The sequence below is a fragment of the Schistocerca piceifrons genome, chromosome 6 (assembly GCF_021461385.2).
Source record: "Schistocerca piceifrons isolate TAMUIC-IGC-003096 chromosome 6, iqSchPice1.1, whole genome shotgun sequence".
Lineage (NCBI taxonomy): Eukaryota > Metazoa > Arthropoda > Insecta > Orthoptera > Acrididae > Schistocerca > Schistocerca piceifrons.
In genome coordinates, this window is record NC_060143.1 from 347,293,799 (window position 1) to 347,309,023 (window position 15,225).

At 43.9% G+C, this 15,225-nt stretch overlaps 1 long non-coding RNA gene across 1 annotated transcript in view; it reads left to right on the forward strand.

Moving 5' to 3' along the window:
- Positions 1-15,225, forward strand: part of LOC124802985 — a 548,870-nt gene that overhangs the window by 424,156 nt on the left and 109,489 nt on the right. The window contains exon 2 of the long non-coding RNA XR_007017177.1: positions 14,252-14,317. This is a non-coding gene — a long non-coding RNA (uncharacterized LOC124802985). The remainder of the gene's footprint in view (positions 1-14,251; positions 14,318-15,225) is intronic.

The window sequence follows — 15,225 nt, forward strand, 5'->3', positions numbered from 1 at the left end:
ATGGAAGACACGATGGATCAACACAAGTATGTATCTATCCTTGGTGACCGTGCCCACAACTACATGCAGCTTGCTTTTCCTAGCCACAATGGGCAGGACTATCCAATGTGTCACACACCTAGCAGTGTACGTGCGTGACTGGAAGAGCACAAGGATGTGTTTACTGCAGTCCCTGGCCACCAAATTCCCAAGATTAAAACCCAGTTGAGAAGCTGTGGCACCCGGATCGGGCTGTTCGCGCCATAAATCTTCAAATGAGGAACCTGGGGCAGCTGGCCGCTGCACTGGACTCGGCGGCATGGCTCCACATCCCTGTCGGTACCTTCTAGAACCTCATTGAGTCTCTTCCTGGAAGTCTCGCAGCAGTCCGCACTGCAAATCGTGGTTATTCAGGCTTTTGACAGGTGTTCACATTGACTGGACAGTGAACGGACAATGTGATCCTAGCGCCATTCTGACAATGTCCACCCATTGTTTGCTGAGGTAATTGGATGTAACGCTGCTCCTTCAATAAACAGCCTGTAGAAGTTCGCAATATTGTGGTGTGGAAATTCCTGACAGATTATAACTGTGTGCCAGACCGAAACTCGAACCTGGGACCATCGCCTTTCGCGGACAAGTGGTAAACCGAATGAGCTATCGAAGGACGAGTCACGAGCCGCCTTCACTGCCCTACTTTCGCCAGTACCTAATTCTCTACTATCCAAACTTCACTGAAGTTAAGAAACTTTCTTCCCAGATTAAAACTGTATGCAGGATCGGGACTAGGTCCCGGGATCCTTACCTTTCGCGGGCAAGTGCTATACCGAGCTACCCAAGCACGACTCACGACCCGTCGTTACATCTTGGCTTCCGCCAATACCTCATCTCCTACTTTCCAAACTTTGCAGAAGTTGCGTTACTTGCAGGCCTAGGATACTGCGGAGACCAGGACTTCCGAGCCGGAACAAAACTTAACCGTCACCCTAGTTAGGTTGGCTGCGGGCACCTGACACTTAGTCGCTTGCGATACTCCCGCTAACGAAACTGACGGGAGAGGCCCTTTCGACCTCAGTTGCTTGCAGTTGTTACTTGGTGTAGCTCCGTGGAGTTCGTAACCGCAGAAGTCGCCTCCATTTGTATCTCTTTGTGGTCGCCTACTATTCTCAGTAGCAGCCGTGGACCTCAAAACTCCGATTAGAACTGTTTCATATTAAAGTTAATGCAACCGCGATCATTTCGATCGTGAGCCATCAAAACTGCAACGGTTTGCGTATCGATCGGTGGGCGATAGAGCTAACCACGTTTGGGTGATGGGACTTTGTACTCCCCTTGCCTAGCCTTCTATTTTAATTCTAACAAGCTACCTCGCATTTCCATATGTGTGTTTATGGAAATATATGCAAGATTTGAATAGAACTGTCCAACTTCTGATCTGTAGAATTCCCCTGTTGCCTCCTACAACGCATTAATTAGTAATCAGATTGATTCTTACAAAAAAGAAGACAGCAACCAGCCACTATTAATACTGCTATTTATTTAAGTAAATAGCGGCGTAACCGGTTTCGATATGACAGGTTCATCATCAGACGGCTAAGGGTTGTATTTTGGAATATTTGAAAAATACAATCCTGAAACTTCGCGACAAAATCACGCGGAATTTTCGATGTACCATAACTACTTAAACTCACATATTTGTTTACTCTGTATTTCATCGTCTGGAGGTTATTAATGTTGACATAGAGCGCTTCTAACACTGTTTTCTACCATAGGACACCAACACACCAAGAATATTTCGTCATAGTGGAAGAATAAGACTCGAAAACTGACGATTATGTAAAGTTTATCTTGCAAATTTTGTGAACAGCCATCTGATGATGAACTTGTCATTTCGAAACCGGTTACGGCGCTATTTACTTAAATAAATAGCAGTATTAATAGTAGCTGGTTGCTGTCTTCTTCTTTGTAAGAATCAACCTACATTAATTGTACACAGCCACGGTCTCACCATGTCAGTTTTCGACAAAGTAGCATTAATAATCAGAAACTGCTGCTGGAAGAGATGAGGTCCGATGCACGCCACAGCCTAGACAGTAGAAAATTAACAGGTAGGATCAAATGTACCCCTTAAGTGGGAATCGAAAGTCAGACAGCCATTTTAATTTCTAGCATCCCTATCGCCATATTTACAGAATCATCTCGAGTATGTAATACAACGTCTCTCCCGTCATCTCGTGTATACTCGTTAAACTTGTCTGTTTATTGCAGTAAGCGAGGAAGGAACGTACCATACTTATCGAATACGTGTTACTGAGCTATCTATCTCTGTCTCGAAGTCAACGTAGCCTTTTTTTGTAGCAAAAGGCGCAATGTAGCCCTCGTGTCCTAGCACAGAGACGTCGTGGCATCTATTCTGCCCAAGAAGGTTAAAATCTAACATCCTTGGTAGAACAGATTCTATCTTAATCCAACCCAACTTCCTCGATGCCGCCAAAGACTGACGAGGGAGAGCGGACGTGCTGTCGCGAGGCTGTCAAGCGCGATAACAGTCGGGCGACCTATGTCGGTGCTACAGTGAGCGCAGCATTACGCGCATCGTGTAACACGAGCTTCAGAAAGATGATGACTGAGGATACGGCCGGCAGACAGCAGCAGCAGCGCGGGCTCGGCTGGGGCTGACGCGGTGGCGGCGTGTCGGGCTGTCGCCGGCACGCGCCCACGCCCACGCCCCCCCCCCCCCCCCCCCCCCCCCCCGCTGCCGCAGCCGGCCTGCCGTATCGCCCGGAAGCGACCGCCGCCCCAACAAAACCACTTCCGCGCAGCCGCTCGCGTGTCACCCGGCGCCAGACAACTCTTTCTGTACACTCCCTCTGTCGCCTTCCCTCTCTGTCTGGTCTGTACTACTCTCTCCCACTCCCTACCTCCCCTCTCCATTCTTTCAGCTCGGTTACTCCCCACCTCACCGTTCCCCCTCTTTCCCGTCCCAAAAGTATCCTGCTACCCCTCTTCTCCGACTTGGCACAGTCGTGAAAAAGCGGGTTTCGTACTCTGGAGGAAATAAGGTCAGTGCCGTTTCTACCATCAGAGAAAACTAGGCAAATTTTATGGGCTGCAAAGAGCGGAAAAATTAATTTTAAATGAAACAGCGAAAAAATTGAGCAAATGAGAAGAAGAAACGAAAATGAGGAAAAATTAAAACAACGAATTGTTTTCAAAAGCAATCCGAACAGTTACTTAATAAGTCTTTACTTATGTTTTGAAGAATCAGCCTCATTTGCGCAAATTTTCTGGTCTTTACCAGGTTTCCGCTAAATTAATCTAGCCTTCTTCAGAGTGCCAACGTATTTGACGCTGCCGACCGACCGCGTGGTGAAGAGATGCCGGGGCTGGACTTCGATTAAGTAGCTTTAATTCGACGTGGTACCACGATTGTATAGGTTTTAATTTTAATGATGACTGTGCCTTACTCTGGCATGTTATAGTAATTTTATGCTTCTGAAGATGGCTAGATTAATTTAGCCGAAACCTGGTGAAGACCAGAAAAATTTGCGCAACAGAGGCTGATTCTTCAAAACATTAGTCTATGACAGTTGCTGACGGGGCTGCAATATGCTAAAAATTCTAAGTCTTTAGTTACTTTGACGAAAGTGAACACACTGACACTGCTTACCTCAGAATTAAGCAGCCGCTACTGGGTACGAAGCAGACATTTATTCGTCTCTGTCTAGCGCTGGAGCGGGCCATGTACGTTGGCTTGCGATCGTGTAGCGACTTGGCACCGTACCTCCCTCAGTCCGTCTTTTTGTTTTTGTACCTGCAGATCATTTGCCAAGCTTCAGTTGTATTCACTGGTTCTGCGGATACTTTAAGTTCTGCTATTATTCCCTGTGCATAACTGATGGCATATTCTCAAGTTAGGTTGCTGCCTCTGGTTCACAGGGTTCCGGGTTCGTTTCCCGGCCGCGTTGGGAATTTTCTCTGTCCGGGAAGTGAGTGTATCATCATCATCATTCATGTAAAAATTGGGACTTTGTACGGGCACTGATAGTGCAGTTGAGTGCCCCACAAACCAAACATCAACATCATAATGAAGTTAGATTTTGTACTTCTCTTGTAGTATATCTAACAGGGGTAAAAGGTAAGTGCAGTTCATCAAATCCGTGCATAAAAATGAGTTGGTGTCAGTTTGTCCCTCTGTCCTGAGTGCTTGAGTCACACCACTCGAACAAATTAGCTGTCGTTTTCTTAAAATTTGACATATGCACAAAAACTAACAAGGAACGGAATGTCACGAATTGTTTGTCAAAAGGACATAATTGTAGAAATTGTGCGCCTTGTCTCTGTAAGCTTTATCTCAGTATTCTGCATCTACATCTACATGGTTACTCTGCAATTCAACTTAAGTGCCTGATACAGGGTTCACGGAATCATTTTCATACTACTTCTCTACCATTCCAGTCTCCAATGGCGCGCGGGAAAAAGGAACATCTAAATCTTTCCTTCGAGCTCTGATTTTTCTTATTTTATTATGATGATCATTTCTCCCTACGTAGGTGGGTGTCAACAAAATATTTTCGCATTCGGAAGAGAAAGTTGGCGATTGAAATTTCGTAAATAGATCTCCCCGCAAAGAAAATCGCCTTTGTTTCAGTGACTGTCATCCCAACTCGCGTATATCAGTGACACTCTCACCCCTATTGTGCCGGCCGGTGTGGCCGTGCGGTTAAAGGCGCTTCAGTCTGGAACCGCGTGACCGCTACGGTCGCAGGTTCGAATCCTGCTTCGGGCATGGATGTGTGTGATGTAATTAGGTTGGTTAGGTTTAAGTAGTTCTAAGTTCTAGGGGACTGATGACCACAGAAGTTAAGTTCCATAGTGCTCAGAGCCATTTGAACCCCTATTGCGCGTTAACACGAAACGAGCGGCCCTTCTTTGCATTTATTACCTGGTAAGAATCCCACATCGCGCAGCAATATTCCAGCAGAGGACGCACAAGTGTAATGTAGGCTGTCTCTTTAGTGGGTTTGTCGCATCTTCCAAGTGTTCTGTCAACAAAGCGCAGTCTTTGTTTCGCTTTCCCCACAGTATTATCTATGTGGTCTTTCCAATTTAAGTTGCTCGTAATTGTAATTCCTAGGTATTTAGTCGAAGTGACAGCCCTTAGATTTGTGCGATTTATCGTATACCCAAAATTTATCGGATTTCTTTCAGTATCAATGTGGATGACCTCGCACTTTTCTTTGTTTAGTGCCAACTGCCACTTTTCGCACCATACAGAAATTCCCTCTAGATAATTTTGTAATTGGAATTGATCGTCTGATGACTTTACTGGACAGTTAATTACAGCGTCATCTGCAACAGTCTAAGGGGACTGCTCAGATTATCACGTAGATCATTTATGTAAATCAGGAACAGCAAAGGGCCTATGACACTACCTTGCGGAACGCCAGATATCACTTCTGTTGTACTCGATGATCTACCGTCTATCACTACGAACTGTGACCTCTCTGAAAGGAAATCCCGAATCCAGCCACACAACTTAGACGATAGTCCATATGCACGCAATTTGATTAATAGTCGCTTGTGAGGAACGGTATCAAAAGCCTTCTGGAAATCTAGGAATCGAATCGAGTTGAGATCCCTTGTCGACAGCACTCATTACTTCATGGGAATAAAGAGCTAGGTGTGTTGTACAAGAACGATATTTTCTGAATCCGTGTTGGTTATGTGGTGTCACCGCCAGACACCACACTTGCTAGGTGGTTGCTTAAATCGGCTGCGGTCTATTTAGTACATGTCGGACCCGCGTGTCGCCACTGTGTGATCGCAGACCGAGCGCCACCACAAGGCAGGTCTCGAGATACGGAATAGCACTCGCCCCAGTTGTACGACGACTTTGCTAGCGACTACACTGACGAAGCCTTTCTCTCATTTGCCGAGAAACGGTTAGAATAGCCTTCAGCTAAGTCCATGGCTACGACCTAGCAAGGCGCCATTAGCCTTACATAGTTTGATAGTTATCGTATGAAATGTCTCATCAAGAATGCTGTATTCACAACAAGGATAGAATAAAAGTTAAGTATTCGAGGAGCTGCATACTTTTCTTATTAGAATTCACTACTTATCCTGTTCCAGAATTCACGCCCGTCTGCGTTAGATAGCGTGCATTTCGGCCTCCTATATCTACAAGGTGTTGGTACATTTGCCAACACTTCAGGTTATGTATCAATAAGTCATTTTCTTCAAGGTGGTTCATAATGTTCGAGTACAGTACATGCTCCAAAATCCTACTGCAAATTGAGGACAGTGATATGGGTCTGTAATTCAATGGGTTACTCCTATTTCCTTTCTTGAATATTGGTGTGACCTGTGCTGCTTTCAAGTCCTTAGGAACAGACTTATCGTCAAGTGAGCGGTTGTAAATGATTGCTAAGAAAGGCGCTATTGTGATGCATACTCTGAAAGGAACCTGACTGGTATACCATCTGGACCGGAACACTTGCCTTTCTTAAGTGATTTGAGTTGTTTTGCAACACCTAAGATGTCTACTTTTATGTATTGTGCTGGCGTAAGCTGTCGCCAGCACACCGGTTGGCAAATATGAAGCGCGAAGATCGGTAGCAGGCGTTGGATCTAGCGCACCGGTCACGAGAGACACCAGAGACACACTGACAAGCAACACGTCGCCAACGCCCCCTCGGCAGTATGTATTTAGGCTGCAGCCACTGACCGGAGGGCCTCAGTGACTCAGTAGCTCACTTTCCAGTTTGGGGTTTGTCAGTGCAATCGCAGAGCGGCTCACAGGCTACGATAGTACATAGCGACCAGATTAGTGTCTAAGTTTGTAATAACAAGATTACCGATATTGTCTGCAAGAGGGCTATTACTGATGAGCTTGTACCACGACATGGATTCCATTCAAGTTAAGTAGCAGCATCCTGTAAGTAAGGACCAATTAATCCATATGTGCAATTGTGTTGCAGAAAGAGGATACCGGCACCCATAACAACATCCTCTTCCTTGCTTATTCACAGTACAAGGCCGGCCACGGTGGTCTCGCGGTTCTAGGCGCGCAGTCCGGAACCGCGCGACTGCTACGGTCGCAGGTTCGAATCCTGCCTCGGGCATGGATGTGTGTGATGTCCTTAGGTTAGTTAGGTTTAAGTAGTTCTAAGTTCTAGGGGACTGATGACCACAGATGTTAAGTCCCATAGTGCTCAGAGCCATTGAACCACAGTACAAGACTCTACAAGTACAATTTACACATTAGTACGTACTGCAGTCTCTATGTTGCATATTGCACTTTGCTGACGGTTGCACTTACACAAGCAACTAGCGAAAGGGCGTTTTCTGATTTAAAGCATATAGAGACTAGGTTTCGTGCACTGTTAGCGCATGAACTCTTAGAATCATTCGTAATCTTGAACGTTGAAACACGTATTATTAATAACAGTGATGATGGGTTTCATGGTTAAGTTGTAACTGAAAAGGGTTTAACGTCCCGTCGACATCGAGGTCATTAGACACAGAGCACAAGCTAGCATTGTGTCAAGGATGGGAAGGAAATTGGCCGTGCCCTTTCAAAGGAACCATCCCGCATTTGCCTGGCGCGATTTAGGGAAGTCACGGGAAGCCTAAATCTGGATGGCTGGATGCGGGTTTGAACCATCGTCCTTCTGAGAACGAATCCAGTGTACTAACCACAGCGCCACCTCACTCGATAGGTATAAACGAATCTGCTATGTTATCAAAAAATGTGACGAGGTTGTTGGTTGATCAGTCAAGTTTCAGTAGCACTCACCTTGTGCAGTAACGTCGTAGAAACGACATAGTTTGATTCTTCGGCATGTCTCCCACCATTATTGCATCATTTCCAAATTCAAGGAAAAATTCTTTCACATCAGAAAATAGTTCCACATCTTTATCAGTCCATTTTCTTGCAGTTAAATAAGTAAATTATGCCAAATTTGGTTGCACTGGTATATTCAGTTCTCAGTCACCTTTAAAGGAATTGATGACAAGACATGAAAATTGAGGACAGTCAACAGAAAATGAGGACGTCTGTTCACTTTAGTTTAATTTTTAAAAGTATAATAACTGATTTGCATTTTTGTGCCATTGGATGATGGTGGTGGTGGTGGTGGTGGTGGTGGTGGTGGTAATAATGGTGGAGGAGGTGGTGATATCGAGGGAACCAATGTTAGTAAAGAAGAGGGGGCATAATTTTTCAATTCTCGTATAGGGTGGCAACACACTTCGCACTGGCCCTGAATAGGATGCAGTTACTGAGTGAACCTGCGTGTGTTGTGTACTGCTCAAGTTTGAGACAACAGAACTGTGGCTCCTCGCATTACCAAATACCGTAAAGTCATGTTAAAGTCGCCTTAACACATGGTGTGTTTCTTATTGTGAATCTCACCAGACACGGTCGGTGGACCTTCAGAAATGTGCTGGTCCATCAAATCGAACGTATCTGCTCAGTATGATTTTCGAGAGCAGCGCTCTCCAGCGGCAGTTCTCAGCCATGTCAGGCGCAAAAGCCGCTAAACGTTGTTTACGAAAATGGCCATGCGTAAAATAGCTACGAAAGCTCTGTTAACGATAATCGAACATGAGCAGAGCAAACAATGGCAAAGGGTGTGAGCACATCAACACACTGAACAACGAATCATTTCTCTGGAGACATTAACTCTGGCCTAACACATTATAAATTTTACATTAGTCTGGAAAACGCCTCGGTCCTGCATTTTTTGCTGTGGCAATGATTACTTTTAACATGATACCAGGTGATTAAAAAAAGAACAGATTTCAGATGTGGACTATAGACCAACGATAAAATAAACCGTCTACATGTCACTGGATACAGTAAGTTCAAAGTTTTGACACAACTACGCTGTTTGTTTGTAGCAACATGGTGGCTACACTGCAAGAGAAATCATTTTGTTTTGGAATTTGCGCAAAGTCAGTCTGTTGTCGAAGTGCAATGTGCATTCCACCATCAATTCAGCAAGAAGCCGCCTGTGCACAAGCAGATTTATGACTGGCATACAAAATTCTTGGGATCTGGTTGCATATGCAAAGGAAAGATCGTTGGTCAGCTCGCACATCTGGTGAAAATGTCGAGCGTGTCCGAGTTAGGCCAAGAATTTCCTCAATCAACGATGCTGTGTGTTTTGAAATGACGCCTGTGTATGAAGTCTTAGAAGTCGCAGGAGTTGCTTCCCGGCGACCATAACAGAAAATACGAGTTTTGCATTTCGATTCACCAGGATATGTCACAGGAAACTTTTTCAGAACGAGTCATCTTTTCGGACGAATCTAAGTTTCATAGATTGGTTAAAGTAAACCAAACCACCATAATGCAAGAATATGCGGCTCTCAAAATACTTGCATCGTCGTCGAACATGAAAGAGACTCATCGAAACTGTGTTTTGTGTTGTTTCTGTTCACAATGTTTATGGACATTTCTTTTTTTGCGGAGGGAACTGTGACAGGCATGTCATACCTGGACATACAGCAATTTTTTTTTTTTTACCTCAACTTCACGAATATTTCACAGACTTCATTTTTGTGCATGACGCACTCCGCTCAATTTCATCTTGAGGTACGGCGTTATCTTAACAACACCATCCCTCTACGCTGCTTTGAAAGAAGTGTACAGCAAGGTCCTGTTCGTTGGTTTCGGCCTCCCACTTCACCATATCTCACACCTTGCGATTTTCTTCTGTGGTGGTACATAAAAGACAGTCTTCGTCCCACCGATGGTAACTACTCTTCAAGAGCTGAGAAATCGAATTGTTGAAGCTGTCGGTTCAATAGTCAAGGACTTTTTGATCCGTGTTTGGCTCTGGCTCTGAGAACTATGGGACTTAACATCTATGGTCATCAGTCCCCTAGAACTTAGAACTACTTAAACCTAACTAACCTAAGGACATCACACAACACCCAGTCATCACGAGGCAGAGAAAATCCCTGACCCCGCCGGGAATCGAACCCGGGAACCCGGGCGCGGGAAGCGAGAACGCTACCGCATACCACGAGCTGCGGACGATCCGTGTTTGGTATGAAATGGTCTACCGTTTCCATATTTCACGAGCACCGCATGGTGCTCATGTTGAACGTATGTATAGCGTCTGTGCGAACATAAAACTTTGAGCCTTCCTCTATCCAATGACATGCGCTACGTGTCTGTATCTTTGATAGTTCGTCTGTAATAAACAACTGAATCAGCCTGTACCAACACCGCTCCTGTTTCACCACCTTTATTAAAAGTGTATTTGCTCCGACGTCCACGTACCAGCCATGTTGTTTTGTCTGTAGTTGTCCTTCGTCTGGACTGATCTCGGCGGCGTCGGCACGTTAAACTCAGATCTTCATTACAATACTATTATCGGATATATAGCCGAATCATACAAACTTCTTGACACGATATTTCAGTAGCCAATACGGCCGCCATTTTCCCATCTTCGGGTGACAACTCTGGTTGTTAAATCTCGCTGGAATTGTTTCCTATCGCGGACCACGGCCCTTTTATACGCCGCAGAAAACCAACAACGCGTTCGGCAGCGTTTTCGCTGCTGCCCCCTAAATTAATGTGAAGGCACAGCGGCCTAATGGTGAAAGCTGGCAGTAACGATGAATCGCATAATACATCCTTGAACAGATCTTGAACAGATGGTGTTCTACAGCTTGCAAATACTGGAAATATATCATTATAAAGTTCACGTACGCTGCCCAATAGAGAGAACTTTTTGCCGGCCGCGGTGGCCGAGCGGTTTTAGGCGTTCAGTCTGGAACCGCGCGACTGCTACGGTCGCAGGTTCGAATCCTGCCGCGGACATGGATGTGTGTGATGTCCTTAGGTTGGTTAGGTTTAATTAGTTCTAAGTTCTAGGGGACTGATGACCATAGATGTTAATCCCCATAGTGTTCAGAGCCATTTGAACCAAGCAGAGAGAACTTTTATTTATTTATCGATTGTCAGACTGGTTTGGGACAAACACATCCATTATCAGCAGCATCCCATATACGAAGCATGTTTCAAAGTGTTCGCGACAAATGTATAGGGGTGATGGGCCATGTCACGGGGATCATTTTGTTAAAGACAGTCCCCTGATGCTTCCTAGGCGTCTTCATAACTGATAATATCCCTGAGAGGTGGCAGGGCATAGGCAATGTGCGGGGTCGTGTGCAATGTGTGTTGCCTATAAGCCAGTCAACTGCGCCGCCTGGAAGCAGGTAGATCGTGCTTCTGACATCTTTCTCCGCTTTGAGACACTCATTGTAAACATTTTCTGGTAAAATCATTATCAGTTCGTTGGGATAGGTAGTATCCACATATAGCATACCCTGTTAGTAGGTTCACCTACATAGGGAGAAATGACCATCACGAGAAAAAGAGAAATCAGGGGTCGCACAAAAAAAATTTAAGTGCTCGTTTCTCCCGCGTGCCATTCGAGAGTTGAACGGTAGAGAGACAGCTTGAAAGAGGTTCATTGAACCCCCTGCCAGGCACTTTATTGTGAATAGCAGAGTAATCACGTTGATGTAAATGCAGGCCCTGCTACTTCGATGAAATGTTGTCCCGGTGCCGACAAATTCAATAAACCGACATCAGGCGTCGCCGGGAAGCGCCAGGGAACAAGTCATGTCCGAGTGCGAAATGAAACAGGAAACATCAAACGTAAACCAAGGAAAACATACAGAATTTTTCATCTTTCTTGATTTTACAACATGTCGCTACACCACACAGGGATCTGTACCATCAATGTGATGAGATTGTCACAGCGTCCTCCATGTTCATTTGTATTTCTTGGCATTAAGACATTCAGACATTTGTGATTGTAATAAATCAGACTTTGGAGATATTAATCAGTTAATCTTCCCTGTCCCAACTTCCACCAACAGAGGGAACAATCAATCTCAGGATTAAGAAAACTTAGCTACAATTTCCTACAAGAATTACTGCTCTCCTAATAAAAACCGATTAGGCTGTTGTTTCATGTATAATAATATTTATTTCAATGCATTGATTGACTGTTCCGTCGCTTTTTGGTAGAATATTTTGTACACTGGACATTCTACAATATTTATTATTTGTTACACGAACAAGTTTTCGACCGTTACGTCATCAACAGGTACAAAGATAAGTAAGTGGTGCAGTGAAATTTTGTTTTGGATCAAAGATTTTAAACTAGTACATGTAAGAGTACCTCCATTTCCAGAGATGGAAAATGTTATTGTTAGAATTAGGAATAAAACAAGTGGGATTATTTCAGTGTAAATGCGATGTAAGATTATTTAACTAGGATAAAGTATGTGACACATTAACTAATGAACTGTAGACAAATTGTAGCTATGATAAATAGGAGAAAATAACTGAACAATAAACTTTGGCGACATACTTCAAAAATATGGCTGTACAAAGTAAATTACAAACAAATAAGATATAATATTAAGCATGTAAGTGAACCAGCTGTGGTTATACAAAGTAAAAAGTTTCATACACAACGATAGAAATTGTAGTAGCTGAATTAAAGGAAAATATGGAATGTGAGTAAGAGGGTTAATTTACAACAAGGCCTGGATGGGATTATGAGTAGTATCTGCAGTTAGAAGTGGCGAGTAAGGGAACTGTGTTTGGTCATTCAGTATTAAGCTTGGGGTTGATGGACATGTGTTTATTAATTTTCGTTATTTAAAGATAGTTCGTTTTCTTTCCTTTATGGATATGATGCAGTACTTCATGATTCTCCTTGCAACAAAGGCCTTCTTTAAGTAGGAGATCTGCAAAAGTAAGGCCTTCTTTTATGTGCGCAACACTGTTGGACACGTTTTGCCAAATGGTAAAGACAGCACTCCAGCTTTGGAAAAGAATGGGAGTGGAATATATAAAATTACTTATAACTGTCAGTCTGGCTGGGGAATATCTATACACTCGAAGGAACACCACACAAATTGGCAACTTGGAAAAGGAGACTCTGCTTTTGCAGACCATCTGCTTAAAGAAGGCCTTAGTTACAAGGTGAGTCATGAAGTATTACATCACATCCATAAAGGAAAGAAGATGAACTATCCTTAAACAGCGGAAATTAATAGACACATGTCTATCAACCAAAGCTTAGAACTGAATGGCCAGACACAGTTCACTTACTCGTCACTTCTAACTGCAGTTACTACTCAGAATCCCACCCAGACCATGTCATAAATTTCCCCTCTTACTCACATGTCACATTTCCTTTAGTTCAACTACTGTAATTTCTCTCGTTGTGTTAAGAAATTTTACTTCGTGTAATCAAACATGCTTCATCCACCTGCTTAATAACACTATTATATCTTATCTGTTTGTAATTTAGGATCTATTAAATACAATATTACTTTGTTCATCCACACCTTTGGAACATATCACCAAGTTTAGTGTTCAGCTATGTTCTTCTACGTAAAACTGTTGTAATTCCTCCGTAGTTCATTAATTAATATGCCACATATTTTATCTTAGTTAAATAATGTAACATCGCATTTATACTGAAATAATCCGGCCTATTTCATTCCTAACTTTAACATTAACATCTTCATCCTAGGAAATGGTGATACTCTGTACATGCACTAGCTTAAAACTTTGAACCAACAAAATTTCACAGCACCACGTACTTATCTTTGTACCTGATAATGGCGTAAGAGCCAAAAACTGGTTAGTGTAGGAAATAATAAATATTGTAGAATATTACACCAATTTTGTGCCTTTCATTCATAAATTTTCATTTTAAAACCTGACGATAGGCGTGCGAAGAAGGAGCAGCCACCATTTCTTCTGGGTAATTATCATTCCATCAAAGAGCAGTGACTTTACAAACCTGTTTCTAACATTTTTTGGTCAGAGAAACTTAGTTATTACTTGTATCTTTGTAAATTAAGGATTCGTATTAGTGCTGATAGCGAAGATATATTGTTTAGTTACTTGAACGTAGTACTTTTCTATGTCAAAAAAGTACTTTTTTGTAGTTGTAGAAGGCCAAATAATGTAACTGTTGATGGGTGGGTAGTGTACTCACGCTGATGTATAAAAGAAAAAAGAGAGAGACAGAGGTGTGTGGGTTCAGCGTCATGCACAGATTGCGCTTACATGTCTAGTGTACCTAACTCTTCCACCACACGTCTCCAGCATATTCACCAACAGTGAATTGGTCCTGTGAGAGTGTATTCTTTGACTATTAGGATCACCCCTTGCCAAGAGCCGCAGACCTGTGTGTGACAGCTGGCTGTGGTGTTGCAGGTTCCGGATGGCGCGCTAGGCGATCGCACTGAGCCACACTGCAGCGTCCCGGACACGCGCCGCGAGGTGAGTAGACAAACCCCACAGGCAGCTGGCGGCGCTACACGTACATACACTACTGGCCATTAAAATTGCTGCACCAAGAAGAAATGCAGATGAGAAACAGGTATTCATTGGACAAATATATTACACTAGAACTGACATGTGATTACATTTCCACGCAATTTGGGTGCATAGATCCTTAGAAATCAGTACCCAGAACAGCCACCTCTGGCCGTAATAACGGCCTTGATACGCCTGGGCATTGAGTCAAACAGAGCTTCGATGGCTTGTACAGGTACAGCTGCCCATGCAGCTTCAACACGATACCACAGTTCATCAAGAGTAGTGACTGGTGTATTGTGACGAGCCAGTTGCTCGGCCAACATTGACCAGACGTTTTCAATTGGTGAGAGATCTGGAGAATCTGCTGGCCAGGGCAGAAGTCGAACTTCTTCTGTTTCGGGAAAGGCCCATACAGGACCTGCAACATGCGGTCGTGCATTATCCTGCTGAAATGTAGGGTTTCGCAGGGATCGAATGAAGGGTAGAGCCACGGGTCGTAACACATCTGAAACGTAACGTCCATTGTTCAAAGTGCCGTCAATGCGAACAAGAGCTGACCGAGACGTGTAACCAGTGGCACCCCATACCATCATGCCGGGTGATACGCCAGTATTGCTTTGACGAATACAAGCTTCCAATGTGCGTTCACTGCGATGTCGCGAAATACGGATGCGACCATCACGATGCTGTAAACAGAAGCTGGTTTCATCCGAAAAAATGACGTTTTGCCATTCGTGCACCCAGGTTCGTCGTTGAGTACACCATCCCAGGCGCTCCTGTCTGTGATGTAGCGCCAAGGGTAACTGCATCCACGGTCTCCGAGCTGATAGTCCATGCTGCTGCAAACGTCGTCAAACTGTTCGTGCTGA